This window comes from Pogona vitticeps, chromosome 2 (assembly GCF_051106095.1).
Source record: "Pogona vitticeps strain Pit_001003342236 chromosome 2, PviZW2.1, whole genome shotgun sequence".
Lineage (NCBI taxonomy): Eukaryota > Metazoa > Chordata > Lepidosauria > Squamata > Agamidae > Pogona > Pogona vitticeps.
In genome coordinates, this window is record NC_135784.1 from 81690072 (window position 1) to 81704269 (window position 14198).

The 14198-nt window shown below is 44.9% G+C and overlaps 1 protein-coding gene across 3 annotated transcripts in view; it reads left to right on the top strand.

Annotated features, from left to right (window-relative positions):
* Positions 1–14198, top strand: part of HYAL3 (hyaluronidase 3) — a 48049-nt gene that overhangs the window by 14248 nt on the left and 19603 nt on the right. The window contains exon 1 of one of the 3 annotated variants that reach the window (XM_072989824.2): positions 13150–13258. The exons of the other annotated variants lie outside the window; for them this stretch is intronic. The gene's annotated coding sequence lies outside the window, so the exon portion shown is untranslated. Of the gene's footprint in view, positions 1–13149; positions 13259–14198 lie in introns of those variants that run through there. 3 annotated transcript variants of the gene reach the window in all.

Sequence of the window (14198 nt, forward strand, 5' to 3'; positions counted from 1 at the left end):
AAAATGCATTCCATTTAGTAATAGAACAAAGCAGAACTATAAAATAGGGGAGGTAAACAGGACAGCTAAAAATGCAATCTGCGTTCCAAAAAACCAAGGAAGAAAAAAAAATTATGTGAAGCTTTGCAGAGAGCTACTCATTCCTTGTATTCACAGTAATGGTGCACAGGTTAACTTTCTTATTAATGAATAAAGAGGAGAGGAAAAGCAACAGTGTTAAAAAAGTAGCATCTCTCTGGAATCGCAGTTTGATAGAAATTAAATGCAACACATCCCAATGGCACTTGGAACTTAATCTGTGCAGAATGGACACTGGACTTCAAATGTTCAAAACCTTTCCGCCCTTTTCACATCTTCAGAGCTCAAATCTACTCAGAATTGCCTCTCTCCCTTTAGAAACAGTAGTGCTGTGGAAATGCTTTGCAACTTAGATGTCCATTTCCAAATAACAGGTATGCATGCTTTCATTTCTGATAACTGAACAATTCCTGGTATGTTGGGTGCTGAGGTTTCCATTCATTGAGAATAAGGTCCAAACTGTACCGGCTGTTGCCTCCTGCAGTCTCATCCCAGAAGGATTACAAATGGCATTGCACAGGCAAATCGGCATGCCTTGTCGCTTCCATGACTGAACTTGCTATGGAGCCTGTATTACTGTACTTTTTTATTTATTTATTTATTTATTTATTTATTTATTTATTTATTTATTTATTTATTTAATTTAATTTAATTTAATTTATACCACCTATGTGGCCCACCGGACCACTCTAGGCGGCTTCCAAATATAAAATCAAATAATAAAACATAGACAAATACATAATAATCAAACAAGAAGAGCAGTAAAAATAAAAAGGAAAAGTAAGAAAAAATCAAGAGTTGGCTGGAGGGAAGGCCTGAATAAACAGCCATGTTTTTAATTGGGATTTAAAGGTGCCCAGCATGGGGGCCGCGCGAATCGCCAGAGGGAGATTGTTCCAGAGGCGAGGAGCCACCGCCGAGAAGGCCCGGTTTCGTGTCTTCTCCCTCCAGGCCTCTCTCGGTGTCAGGCTCCTCAGCCTCACCTCCTGACTCCCGCGGGTGATCCGGGTAGACCTTGGTGGGAGGAGGCGTTCCGCCGAATATCGAGGTCCTAAACCATTTAGGGCCTTATAAGTAAGCATTAAAACTTTGAAGTTGACACGGAAACAGATGGGCAGCCAATGCAATGCGGCCAGCGTTGGAGAGATGTGTTGATATTTTCTCACTCCTGTAAGGAGCCTGGCCACCGCATTCTGCACCACCTGAAGTTTCTGTGTCAGCCTCAAAGGCAGCCCCACGTAGAGCGCGTTTTACAGTGATCTAATCTTGAGATTACGAGCGCATGCACCAAGGTAGTGAGCGCCCCCATGTCGAGATAGGGTCGCAGCCGGGCAATCCGCCAGAGATGGAAAAATGCGGTGCGGACTACCGACGCCACCTGAGTTTCCATGGTGAGCGTCGGGTCCAAATATATGCCGAGGCTGCGGACCCCACTCTTTGCGGCCAAGGTGGTCCCCCCAAATGTGAGAGAGCCACCCAAGCCACCTACCACGGGGGCACCCACCCTCAGAACTTCCGTCTTATCCGGATTCAGCCTCAGTCCGTTCTCCTGCATCCATTGCAGTACGGCCCCCAGGCAACGCTGAAGGGAAAGGACAGCATCACTTGCAGTTGGTGAAAAGGAGATGTAGAGCTGGGTGTCATCGGCATATTGATGACCCAAAGCCCCACATCCCCTAATGACCCCACCCCGCGGCCTCATATAGATGTTAAACAGCATTGGGGAGATAATCGACCCCTGTGGAACCCCACAATTGAGACTCCACGGGGCCGAGACGCTCTCCCCAAGCTGAACTCTCTGGGGACGGTCCCCCAAGAAGGAACGGAGTCAGGCAAGTGCCGAGCCACCAATTTCCAACTCAGAGAGCCTCCCCAGGAGGATACCGTGGTCGACGGTATCAAAGGCCGCCGAGATGTCGAGGAGGATCAGCAGGGAGATTTTGCCCCTGTCGGCCTCCCTCAACAGGTCATCGTACAGGGCGACCAATGCCGTCTAGTACCATGGCGCAGCCTGAAGCCCGACTGAAATGGATCCAGGGGATCTGTTTCGTCCAGGTGAGCCTGGAGCTGATCGGCCAACACCCTCTCAACCACTTTGCTCGTGAAAGAAACATTGGCGACGGGCCTATAATTGCCAATTTCGTCCGCCACCAAACTAGGTTTCTTTCTTATGGGCCTAATGAGTGTCTCCTTGAGGGCGGATGGAAATCTACCCTCAAGGAAAGACTCATTTATTATTACTGTGGCCCATTCTGTTGTTATCGGCCTGGCTGCTTTGATTAGCCAGGCCAGGCAAGGGTCCAAAGAGGAGGTGGTGGCTCGGCAACGGTCAAGCACCCTGGAGATGGAATCAGGAGTTACAGGCTGAAAAGAATCGAAAGTCACCGGGTAAGACGGAGCGCTGGACATCTCTGCTCGACTCACTGTTTTTAAAAACGGAGAGAGCTCCCGGCGGATGGCCTCCACTTTAGATTTTAAAAAGGCTGCAAACTGGTCAGGGGAAAAACTAGGGGGAGGCCTATCACCTGAACCAGTTCCAGATAGGTCGCGCACTATACAGAATAACTCTGCCTGCTGGTTGGACGCTTCGCTTATCCGGTTAGCGAAGAATGATCTACATGCAGCCTTTACCTTAGTCAGGTAAAGGTTAGTTGCGACCCTGACATCTATCCAATTGTAATCCGTCGGGTTCTTCCTCCACCTACGCTCTAGCCTTCTCCTATGTCACTTCATCGCTCGGAGCTCCTGGTTAAACCAGGGCGCAGGCTGAGCTCTGAGCCGGAGAGGGCGTTTAGGTGCGATCGTGTCTATAGCCCTAGTGGCAGCGATGGACCAGCTGTCAACCAGAGCCTCGACAGGAGCGCCAGCCAGGTCGGCCGGAACACCTCTCATGGCCCCCTGGAATCCAACAGGGTCCAGTAGCCTTCGAGGTCGGACCATAGAAATAGGTCCTTGCTCCCTGCGAGGGGGGACTGCCACTGAGAGGTTGCATTTTATTAGGTGGTGATCTGACCATGACAAGGGGACCGACACGAGGTCAGTCACCACCAGACCACACTCGCTCCAATTGGTGGAAAAAACCAGGTCTAACGTATGGCCACCCACGTGGGTGGGGCCATGACATGTTGGGACATGTTCAAGGAAGCCATGGTTTCCAAGAACTCAAGAGCTAGCCCTGTGGTCTCTGCCCCCGCGTGCACGTTGAAATCACCCAAGACCAAAAGCCTCGGGGATCCCAACAATGCTGCGGAGACAAAGTCGGCCAGCTCCGGTAGGAAAGTGGCTGGGTCGCAGGGAGCGTGGTAACCCAGCAAAATCCCAATACCATCCCTAGCCCCTATCGACACGTGGAGTGCCTCTAGACCTGGCTTTACCACCGAGGAGCACCTAGTAACCTCTAAGTTGGATTTGTAGACAATGGCTGTAAACAGCCCCGTGTCTCCAAAGAGATTTATGGGGGTGCAGGAAATCGGGACGAGTAAGAAAACCAGACAAACTTCTAACTGCTGAGCAGAGCCAATTGAACTCAGCTAAGTTCTGTCTAAATTTTCTTCCTCAGAGGCCAATCTCCTTATTAAGAAAGCAACACAGACATAACCATGAGATATACTCAGAATGATTTGGCTCTGAAAGTTTGGTAGTAAACCCACGTGGCCAATTAGACATTCAGCTGGTCTGTTCAAGAAACAAAGCTTCTACATAGAAATCAATCATTATTGTTTTATTAAAAAGAATTACTTTAGAAAAGGTATCAGTTGATAGTAAATTAAGTCAGTAGGTACAGTTTCATTCAAGACTAACGGAACACTCCACTCCTCCACTCCAGCTAAAAAAATAAAGAAATGAAACTATGCTAACTAACAAAAAGCATAAATCATCCATCTCACGTGTCTTGGGTCTTCAAAGGCTGATGCTAGATGAAAACCAGTCCATTATGGGAAAAGCACGTGTCTGCCCCCTTTCTCAGGCAATCTCCATCTTTTTTCTCTCCTTCTCACTCTTCTTCTTCCCAGAATGCCTCCTGGGTCTTGTTGTCCCACCTAACTTTCTCAGGGAGCTTCAGTTGTTATCATTCTTTGTGGCAGAATTATTTTGACTACGAAACTCTCTGCTCTCCACTCAGCTTAGCAACGAGATAACCAGAGAGCGAAGCTTCTCTGAAACAGCATTGAAAACTTTCCTACTACAGAACAGACTTTAAATCAAAATGGATGCTATTGGGACAATCTTAGGACTACATATCCCATTCTAATACACATAAAAACACAGATCATCACATGCCCCCCCTGATTATCGTTAAAATTCAGAGCAGTTAATCTGATCTAATTTTAAGAAATCAAGTAAAAGTAACTAAAAAGTAATTCAAAGTAATTAACTGGTTACATCTCAAAATTCAACTACAGATTAACTATTACAATACTGAAACATAGCACACCGTTGAATACATTGTTTCAACGTTCAGGTTCATAAGAATCTTCACAGTACATTCTAGAAAGACCATCTGCCACTACATTCAATTTTCCAGGAATGTGTTGAACTTCAAAATCAAAATCTTGCAATGCTAGACTCCATCTCAACAATTTTTGGTTGTGAGATTTCATCTTCTGCAACCAAACTAAAGCTCTGTGATCTGTTTGGAGTGTAAACTTACGACCCCATAGGTAAGGTCGAAGTAAATTGAGAGACCAAAATATAGAAAGAGCTTCTTTTTCAGGTACTGCGTAACTTCTCTCTCTATCCAAGAGTTTTCTAGAGAAGTATGAGATAGGGTAAAGGTTCCCATCTTCTCCTTGCTGTAACAAAACAGCTCCGAGTCCTAATTCAGAAGCATCAGTTTGTAAAATGAATGGTTTGTCAAAATCAGGGGATTTCAGTATAGGTGCATCCATAATCTTAGCTTTTAAAGCTTCAAAGGCACCTTGACACTCTGGTGTCCACTTTACCTTGACAGGCTGTCTCTTCCTAGTGAGCTCTGTCAGAGGTGAAGCCAAATGACTGAAATCAGGAATGAATTTTCTGTAGTAGCCGACTAGGCCCAAAAATGAGCGTACCTGTTTCTTAGTTTTTGGAATAGGCCAATCATTAATAGATTGTACTTTAGCTTGCAAAGTCTGAATTTCTCCTTGCCCAATCAAATGACCTAAGTACATGACTTTTCCTTGCATCCACTGACACTTGCTGGCTTTGACTGTCAGTCCTGCTTGTTGAAGTCTGGACAAAACAGTTTCAATGTGAGACATGTGAGAATCAAAATCAGAACTGAAAATGGCAACATCATCAAGATAAGCACTTGCAAAAGGTAAACCTTGTAAAAGTTTGTCTATCATCCTTTGAAATGACGCACCTGCATTCTTCAAACCAAATGGCAATCTGCGGAAACGGAAAGTTCCCACGTGCGTGATGAAAGCGGTCTTATCTCGTGAATCTTCAGCCAAATCTAACTGCCAATAAGCATTCTTTAGATCGAGAATGCTGATAAACTTAGCCTTTGAAAGATGTTCAATTAAATCATCCATTCTAGGCAATGGGTATGGATCTGGAACAGTAACACTGTTTAACTTTCTGTAATCAACACAAAATCTTACTTCCTCGAGGATTTCACCCAAAGCGTTACGTTTTGGCACCAGAACCACCGGAGAAGCCCAAGGGGAGAATGACGGTTCAATCACCCCCAAAGATAACATCTTTTGTATCTCTTGTTCAATTTGGATAGCATGATTACCAATTGCTCTATATGGGCTAGACCGTATGGGCTGGGCGTTGTTCTCAGTAGTTATCACATGACTGATCAATTTGGTGTAACCTGGTTTATCTGAAAACACATTTTGGTATTGTTCTAAAATTTGAAACAACCTTTCTTTCTGATCAACGGTACCTGTTAAAACAAGATTATCAGACCAGGTACCTGCATCTCGCAATTCAGACAACATATCAATAGGTTCATTTGCAGCATGAAAATATTCAGCATGACATTGGAAAACCATTGCAGATCTATCTTTGTACAGTTTCAAACTATTGACATGGTAAAGAACAGGTTTCTTATTAGAATCCAACATTTTGACAAGATAATTGACATTTCCCAATTTTTGAACAATTTCACCTGGACCTTCCCAGACAACTTCTAGCTTAGAAGGTCTGAGTGGGTTCAGAACAAGTACCAAATCACCCACAGAAAATTCCCTGTGTCTGGATCTCTTGTCGTGGAAGCACTTCTGACTTGCTTGAGCGTCCAACAAATTGTCTCTGGCTAACTCCTGGACAGCCAAGAGTTTCTCTTGAAGTTTTCTTACAAAATCAGCAACTGGAACAGTACTACTTTTAACCACACCTTCCCAATCGGATTTCAGGAAGTCCAATGGTCCTTGTAGATTTCTTCCAAACACCACCTCACTTGGAGAAAAGCCACCTAGTGAAGAATGAGCTGAGCTACGGTAAGCAAACAAAGCAAAAGGCAAAAGCTCATCCCAAATGTTTCCATATTCTTGGGTCAAAGTTTTAATCATCCTAAGCAAAGTTTGTTGACCTCTTTCCACCATACCATGAGATTGAGGATGATGGGCCGTGGAAAAACTGATGGTTATTCCACTGATCTCGCAGATCTTACGCATAAGTTCACTTGTAAAGGCTCCTGCTTGATCACAAATTATTTTGGATGGTACTCCAATACGCGAGCACAAGTCCACGATGATTCTAGCTATGGTGGTAGCTGTCAGGTTGCTAATAGCGTAAGCCTCGATCCACCTACTGGCAGAACAGATGAAAGAAATGATGTATTTCTTCTTAGATTTAGTAGGAACAAAAGGTCCTAGCACATCCATTTGCAAACACTGGAACACTTGGTCAGGAATTTCCATAATCTGCATTTCGGCCTTTACCTTGTCAGTTTGATGGCCTGTGCGTTGGCAATAGTCACAAGAACTGACATAGTCCTTTACAGTTTTTGAAATACCAGGCCAGTAAAAATGTTGAGAAATCCTCTTTAGGGTTTTTTGTATTCCCTGGTGCCCACTACTCGGATGGTCATGTGCCATTTCTAGTATTCTCAGTCTATATTCAGTAGGCACGACTAACTGTTGAACAGGTTGGGCATCCAAGTTGGATTTGGGGAAATATTCTCTGTACAAAAGTCCATTTTCTCCCCACAGGAAACTAACTTGCTGATGCGCAGGACGTTCAGCATAGTTGTCTGCTTGTGACCTCAAAGAAGCTAGAGAGGGATCCTTAAGTTGCTTCAGTCTAAAGTCCTCTGATCCCTTAGGTATCACCTCCTCCATTTTAGTTTCTGTTGTAGCTGCATTATCAGGTTCGGTCACAAGAGGCTGCTGTTGGGTAAGGTCTCCATCTGAGCTATCCTCAGTGGATTCCTGCTCCCGTTCAGGATCATGCATCTCCCTACTTTGAGAACGCGTAACTACCGACATTGAAGTTGCATTTTGACTCTGCATGTGATCCAAAAAAGCAAGATCATTTCCAAGAAGAAAATCAGGTTTTCCCTCATGGGTTAAAATATGTTTTGCCCCTGACCAGCTCTGATACGAAATTTTGACATAAGCTAAAGGAATGAAACGCTGATCAGTCTCTATAGATCCATAAGTTTTTACTGGACACCTCAGGTTGTTCAAGATTAAGGTGGGGTCTAGAAAACGTTTGCTTATCGAAGAAATGTCGGCACCCGAGTCACGAAAAGCACTTAAAGCCATATCACCTCCAGGTGTGTGAAGAAAAACCACCTCAGAAAATGTGCGGGTTGCCCAGTCCCTTTGCGCAGTTGGTACTATGCAATCAGGATCCATAACAGAAAACCTCTCTCCTGATGCAGTCTCTTTTACAATTTCTGAGGAAATTGAAGCAATTTGTAAGTCCAAAACTCTAGGCACATATTGGTTTACTGCTGCCTGCATTCCACTGGCTTGCGAAGGGGTTACAGTTAGGTTAACTCCTTCCTGACTCTGTGAAGGCACAATGCTTGACTGGTGAGGCACAGAAACTGCATTACTGGCAGCTGACACTTGCTGAGTTCCTGCTGGCACAGAACTTACATACGCCATCTTGGGTGTGCCTGCTTTAGATCTGCGTGGAGCTGGCACAGGTGTTTTCCTAGCTGGCTCCTTAACTTGGCTAGCTGGCACATTCAACCTTGGGCAATCTCGTCGCAGATGAGAGCCACCACATTCAAAACATTTAAGAGGCGTTTTACTCTGGCTAGGAGCTAGACTCCTGCGTTGCTCAAATGAACTTTGCCTGGGCTCTTGAGGAAAAGACTTTCTAAATTCAGGCTGACTCTGTCTCTTAGGCGCTACTGGTGCAGTCTTTGGCCTAACAGCAGGTTCATGCGTTTTAAAGGAGAGAATTTCATCAGTCTTTAAAGCAAGGGTTTGCAAGTCTTTGTATCCTCTCTCCAACAAAGTACTCCTTATTTCTGAAGGCACTAAATTAAGAAAATGCTCCATGTACAACACAGTTCTTAAATCCGCAAAAGTACTGGCGCCCAAGGAGCTCAACCACTGATCACCTAGATGTTCTATTTTGTCAGCTAGTGCAGAATAACACTCATTAGGCTGCTTTTTCAGTTTTCTAAAGTTCTGCCTCAGTATTTCCGAAGTGAAACCAAATTTTCTCTTTACCACCTCTTTAAAAGTAGGCCAGTCAGGGTCCTCATCAGATAATTTGGCTACCAAGTTGGCAAGTTGCCCAGAACACTGAGTACGCAATAGCTTAAGGTGCCAGGCCTCCGGTATCTTAAGGTCTCGACACGCCTGTTCATATATCGATAAAAATGATAAGATATCATCGCCATCATGGTAGTAAGGTAGATTGCTTCTATCAACACTGGCTATTGAGTTCTTAAACTCTTCTTTTTCCTTCAGCTCATTAACCAAACGCTCCACCTTTGCCTCTCTGTACTGCTTCAATAACTCATCAGCCATGCTCTGATTACGAATAGTTTGAGTGTGACAAGCAACAAAATCAGCAAACACCATTGTTAACTTATCCACTGGTGATAGACTCTTGTTAGGATCAGGACCCACAGCACCGGCTGCTGCTGCTGCTGCTGCTCCTGCTGTCCCATCAGAAATGCCTCTGCCTGGCACTCCCCTCCCTACTGGAGTGCTGGCACCCGCCATTTCCTCTGCCTGATCCATCTGTTGCAACTTAGTCCAAGTCTGATCTGAATCAGATCTAAGTAGATCCTGGACGTCCTGTGCTGGGAGTTTAGCCATTATATCTCCCTTTTGTAATTCCCTTCTCAGTTGTGAAGAATCATAAGTAATCCTTTGCTTAGCACCACTTGGAGTCAAGACGTCGTGCTCAACAGCCTCCAAAAGCTCTTGATGCAAGGGCTTCACATCTTTACTAAGCAAAGGCAGCCTAGCAGATTCACCACCAATCGTAACTTTTCTCTGAGTCACAAACTGCTCTCCAGGCAACTCCAAAAACCTCTCTCTGCCCATGTAGCCGAAACTGTAGGGCGAGAGCAAAGCCATAAAACACTCTGGCAGGAACAGCCCTAAACTGGAGCTTCAGAAGGGCGACCGTTTACTTGCATGAAAATGCCCACTCATTAAACAGCCCAATTAAACAGATTTTAATGTCTGTTAAAACTTAAGCGTTGTTTCTTATCAGACCTCACTGCAGCTAAGTCTTTCCGTAAGATCCTTAGCTGGAAAGAGAAAAGCAATTTGGCTAATTTACAGCCTGTCAGCATGCACGCACTCCCTCAGCCAAGGCTTCCGGAAGAATGCCTGCAGCTTCACTTACAAAGCAAGCACCATAAATCCATAAATCACACTAAAGCACGTGTTTCGTCCGACCGCTGCCAACCATGTAAACAGCCCCGTGTCTCCAAAGAGATTTATGGGGGTGCAGGAAATCGGGACGAGTAAGAAAACCAGACAAACTTCTAACTGCTGAGCAGAGCCAATTGAACTCAGCTAAGTTCTGTCTAAATTTTCTTCCTCAGAGGCCAATCTCCTTATTAAGAAAGCAACACAGACATAACCATGAGATATACTCAGAATGATTTGGCTCTGAAAGTTTGGTAGTAAACCCACGTGGCCAATTAGACATTCAGCTGGTCTGTTCAAGAAACAAAGCTTCTACATAGAAATCAATCATTATTGTTTTATTAAAAAGAATTACTTTAGAAAAGGTATCAGTTGATAGTAAATTAAGTCAGTAGGTACAGTTTCATTCAAGACTAACGGAACACTCCACTCCTCCACTCCAGCTAAAAAAATAAAGAAATGAAACTATGCTAACTAACAAAAAGCATAAATCATCCATCTCACGTGTCTTGGGTCTTCAAAGGCTGATGCTAGATGAAAACCAGTCCATTATGGGAAAAGCACGTGTCTGCCCCCTTTCTCAGGCAATCTCCATCTTTTTTCTCTCCTTCTCACTCTTCTTCCCAGAATGCCTCCTGGGTCTTGTTGTCCCACCTAACTTTCTCAGGGAGCTTCAGTTGTTATCATTCTTTGTGGCAGAATTATTTTGACTACGAAACTCTCTGCTCTCCACTCAGCTTAGCAACGAGATAACCAGAGAGCGAAGCTTCTCTGAAACAGCATTGAAAACTTTCCTACTACAGAACAGACTTTAAATCAAAATGGATGCTATTGGGACAATCTTAGGACTACATATCCCATTCTAATACACATAAAAACACAGATCATCACAATGGCTACTCCCCCGCCCCGCCCCTCCAGTCTACCCTGGTGCTGGACAGCACAACCGGGCGGTCAGATGAGAGCCAGAGGGAACCCCCCTCCCCATTAATCCACGTCTCGGTTATGCATGCCAGGTCTGCATCCTCTTCCAGGATAATGTCAAAAATCACCTGGGGTTTGTTGGCTACAGACCTGGCATTCAACAGTACCAGATTTAGAGTGGAGGGCTGGCTGAACTGGCTACCTCGATATTGGGGTCCCCCTAAGCCAGGTGGCTGATGCTGGGGGGGGGGGGTGAGGCAATCAGGAGTAGCAGGGCCTAGTCCTGGAAAACGGAGGGAGATAGAGCCAAACTCCAGATGGCAGTTGGCAACAGCCCAGCCACAGTTCTTACTGTCTCTCACCCAGTGAGATTGTGGCAGGCAGAGGATCTTCCGCTCCCCCAAAGGCAGGAATGTTGGTCTGGTGAGGCCCTGAAAACACCTTCGGCTTAAAAGCCTTCACTCCCCCTAAGCCAGGTGGCTGATGCTGGGGGGGGGGTGAGGCAATCAGGAGTAGCAGGGCCTAGTCCTGGGAAACAGAGGGAGATAGAGCCAAACTCCAGATGGCAGTTGGCAACAGCCCAGCCACAGTTCTTACTGTCTCTCACCCAGTGAGATTGTGGCAGGCAGAGGATCTTCCGCTCCCCCAAAGGCAGGAATGTTGGTCCGGTGAGGCCCTGAAAACACCTTCGGCTTAAAAGCCTTCACTCCCCCTAAGCCAGGTGGCTGATGTTGGGGGGGGGTGAGGCAATCAGGAGTAGCAGGGCCTAGTCCTGGGAAACAGAGGGAGATAGAGCCAAACTCCGGATTAAAATTCACTGTGAATAAGTGCTGTTCGACTCACTTCAAACAACACCAATTGTAGGTGCAACATACGTACAGCTTTCCTTTATGGCATGGAAGAGGCAGTAGCAATGATTGGCTTGTAGCATTCCCTCCTGGGGGGTTATGGGAGTTGTGGTTGAAAACATCTGAGTGGACATCAGATGAAGAAGGCTGATGAATTGTATTGGAAAGCAATTCTAACTACAGAAACAGTTCTGCTGGGATTTTTGCTGACTTGCAACCTCAGCTCTGGCAGCTGCAGAGAGAACTAGATTCTGGCCCATTGTCAGCCCTTCTGGTTTGCCTTGACCTTGAAAATTCAGCCCAAACCATCGACACGACCTTGAAAATTGGTCCAGGCACTCCCTCACTAGCAGTACCTGCATGTTTTTTTCCTCCTGTTCCTCCCAAATATAATTTAGTTATCAAACAAATTCCTTGGAAACCCTTCTGGCCAGAAGCAGTTTCCTCACTTTGGAAGTCTCTGGTTAAGGCAGGCTTGCAGGTAGAATATGGAGGGCAAGTGGTGGCTCAAGGCTCATAGCTTGCCGTTAGCTGTGCTCATGTGTCCCTAAGTCTAATAGCTGAAGTCCCTGCTCCAAATGAATTCAGGCTTCCACAAGAGTGACTTGTCCCTTTCCCAACCCTCCATTAAGTAGAGCAAGGGGGGGGGGAGAGAAGAAGGCGGGGACCCTTACATCAAGCTGTGGTGCTGTATACCAACAGTGTGTGGCCACAGTTTCACATGTGAGAAGGTGGCCCTTGACAGGGATGAAATTAGTACTTAGTCCCATTGTAAAACAATCAATGCACTTTGCGTTCCCAGACATTCTCTACTGTAGCAACTGCAAGCCTTCCAGTGTAATTTACTCCACTTTGTAGTGTGTGCTTGAAACTTCTCTACACCACTGGTTCTTAACCTTGGGTTACTCAGGAGTTTTCGACTGCAACTCCCAGAAGCCTTCACCACCAGCTGTCCTGACTGGGGTTTCTGGGAGTTGCAGTTCAAAAGCATCCGAGTAACAAAGGTTAAGAATCACTGCTCTACACAACAGGGTTGTAGGGGGGAATATGACAATAAAGTGAGCCCTTGCCAGCTGTCTCTCCTTGGTCATTTCCTGGGGAGGACAGAGAGATGTTTTGCTCTGTGTGGATTGCTGAAGCTCTCTTGTGGAAATTGAAATGAGCGGATGAGTCTCTACAATCTACAATAAATTTCAGCCTTTCCAGTGGGAAAGTCCTTTGTAAACAGATTCTCAAAGGGAAATTATAGATGAAAATAATAAATTAAAAGAAAAAGTTAAAAAAAGAGATGAAAATGTGGTGGCATCTTAAAGACTAACTTCCATGTTTTTTTTTTAATGGGAGCTATCATGGACAAGTCTACTTCGTCATATGGAAATGTGTGGCAATTCTCTGAATAATATGTGTGAGAGAGTTTACAGTTTAAAAACAGGAGATACTGTTCATTTTATACAGTAATACTGTAACTTTTTCTTTTCCTCTTACAGTAAGGGTGTTGACTACAATGGAAAGTCAAAATGCTGCAGTTTGATTCACAGCCTGTATTATATTCGAAATCACAGTCACTGCTCACACTGAGGCTGGGGATTGATTCAGGAGTTCACAGTTCATACTGGATGTAGTGTGAGTCACATTACAGCCCACTACCCCCCTTCTTTCCTTGCTTCCTCTGGTCCTGCCTCTGCTAATCCTTTTATGGTTTGCTGTGAAGCCGCTTTCTCATTAAAAGTTTCAGACTACAACATTTCTCACAAACTTTTCTATAGAAAGATGACATGGAAAGGTACTTCACAGTCTGAGAGTAGAGAGCATCAAAAGCTTGAACAGTAATTATGCAAAATGCATAATAATTCACATGTCAGAATGACTCCATAATAGGAATCACTCCTTCCCCTTCTCTCTGATTTCTCTTTTCCTTACTTTCAAGTAACATGCAGGAATCAAGTCTGGTCATTTGTGGTTTAAAATTACAGTGGTGCCTCGCTTAGCGACATTAATCCATTCTGGAAAAAACGTTGCTAAGCAAAAACATTGCTAAGCGAAATTTAAAAGCCCATAGAAACACATTAAAACGTGATTAATGTGTTCCTATGGGCTTAAAACTCACCTTTAAGCGAAAATCCTCCATAGCGCCGCCATTTGCGCTGCCTCTTAAGCGAGGAAAAACAGCGGGCGGCCATTTTGTTTTCCCGGTGGCCATTTTGAAACTGCCGATCAGCTGTTTAAAAAGGGTTGCTTTGCCATGATCGCTTCCCCGTGATCATCGCAAAGCAAAAAAAAAAAAAAAACCCATAGGGACCATCACAAAGTGATCACTTTTGCGATCGCAAAACTCAGTCGCTAAGTGATTTTGTTGCTCAACGGAGCGATCGCTATGCGAGGCACCACTGTATTGACCTGATAAACTTCCCCTTTACTCACAAGGAAACTGGGTAAACCTTACTCATGAGTAAACTGGCCATCCAAGGACTTCTATGGACCCTTCTCACAGGAGAAAAAGCATCTCCAGTGTGAATCGAAGGACCTCTCAAGGGATAAAGAGATCATACTGAAGATAAGAACT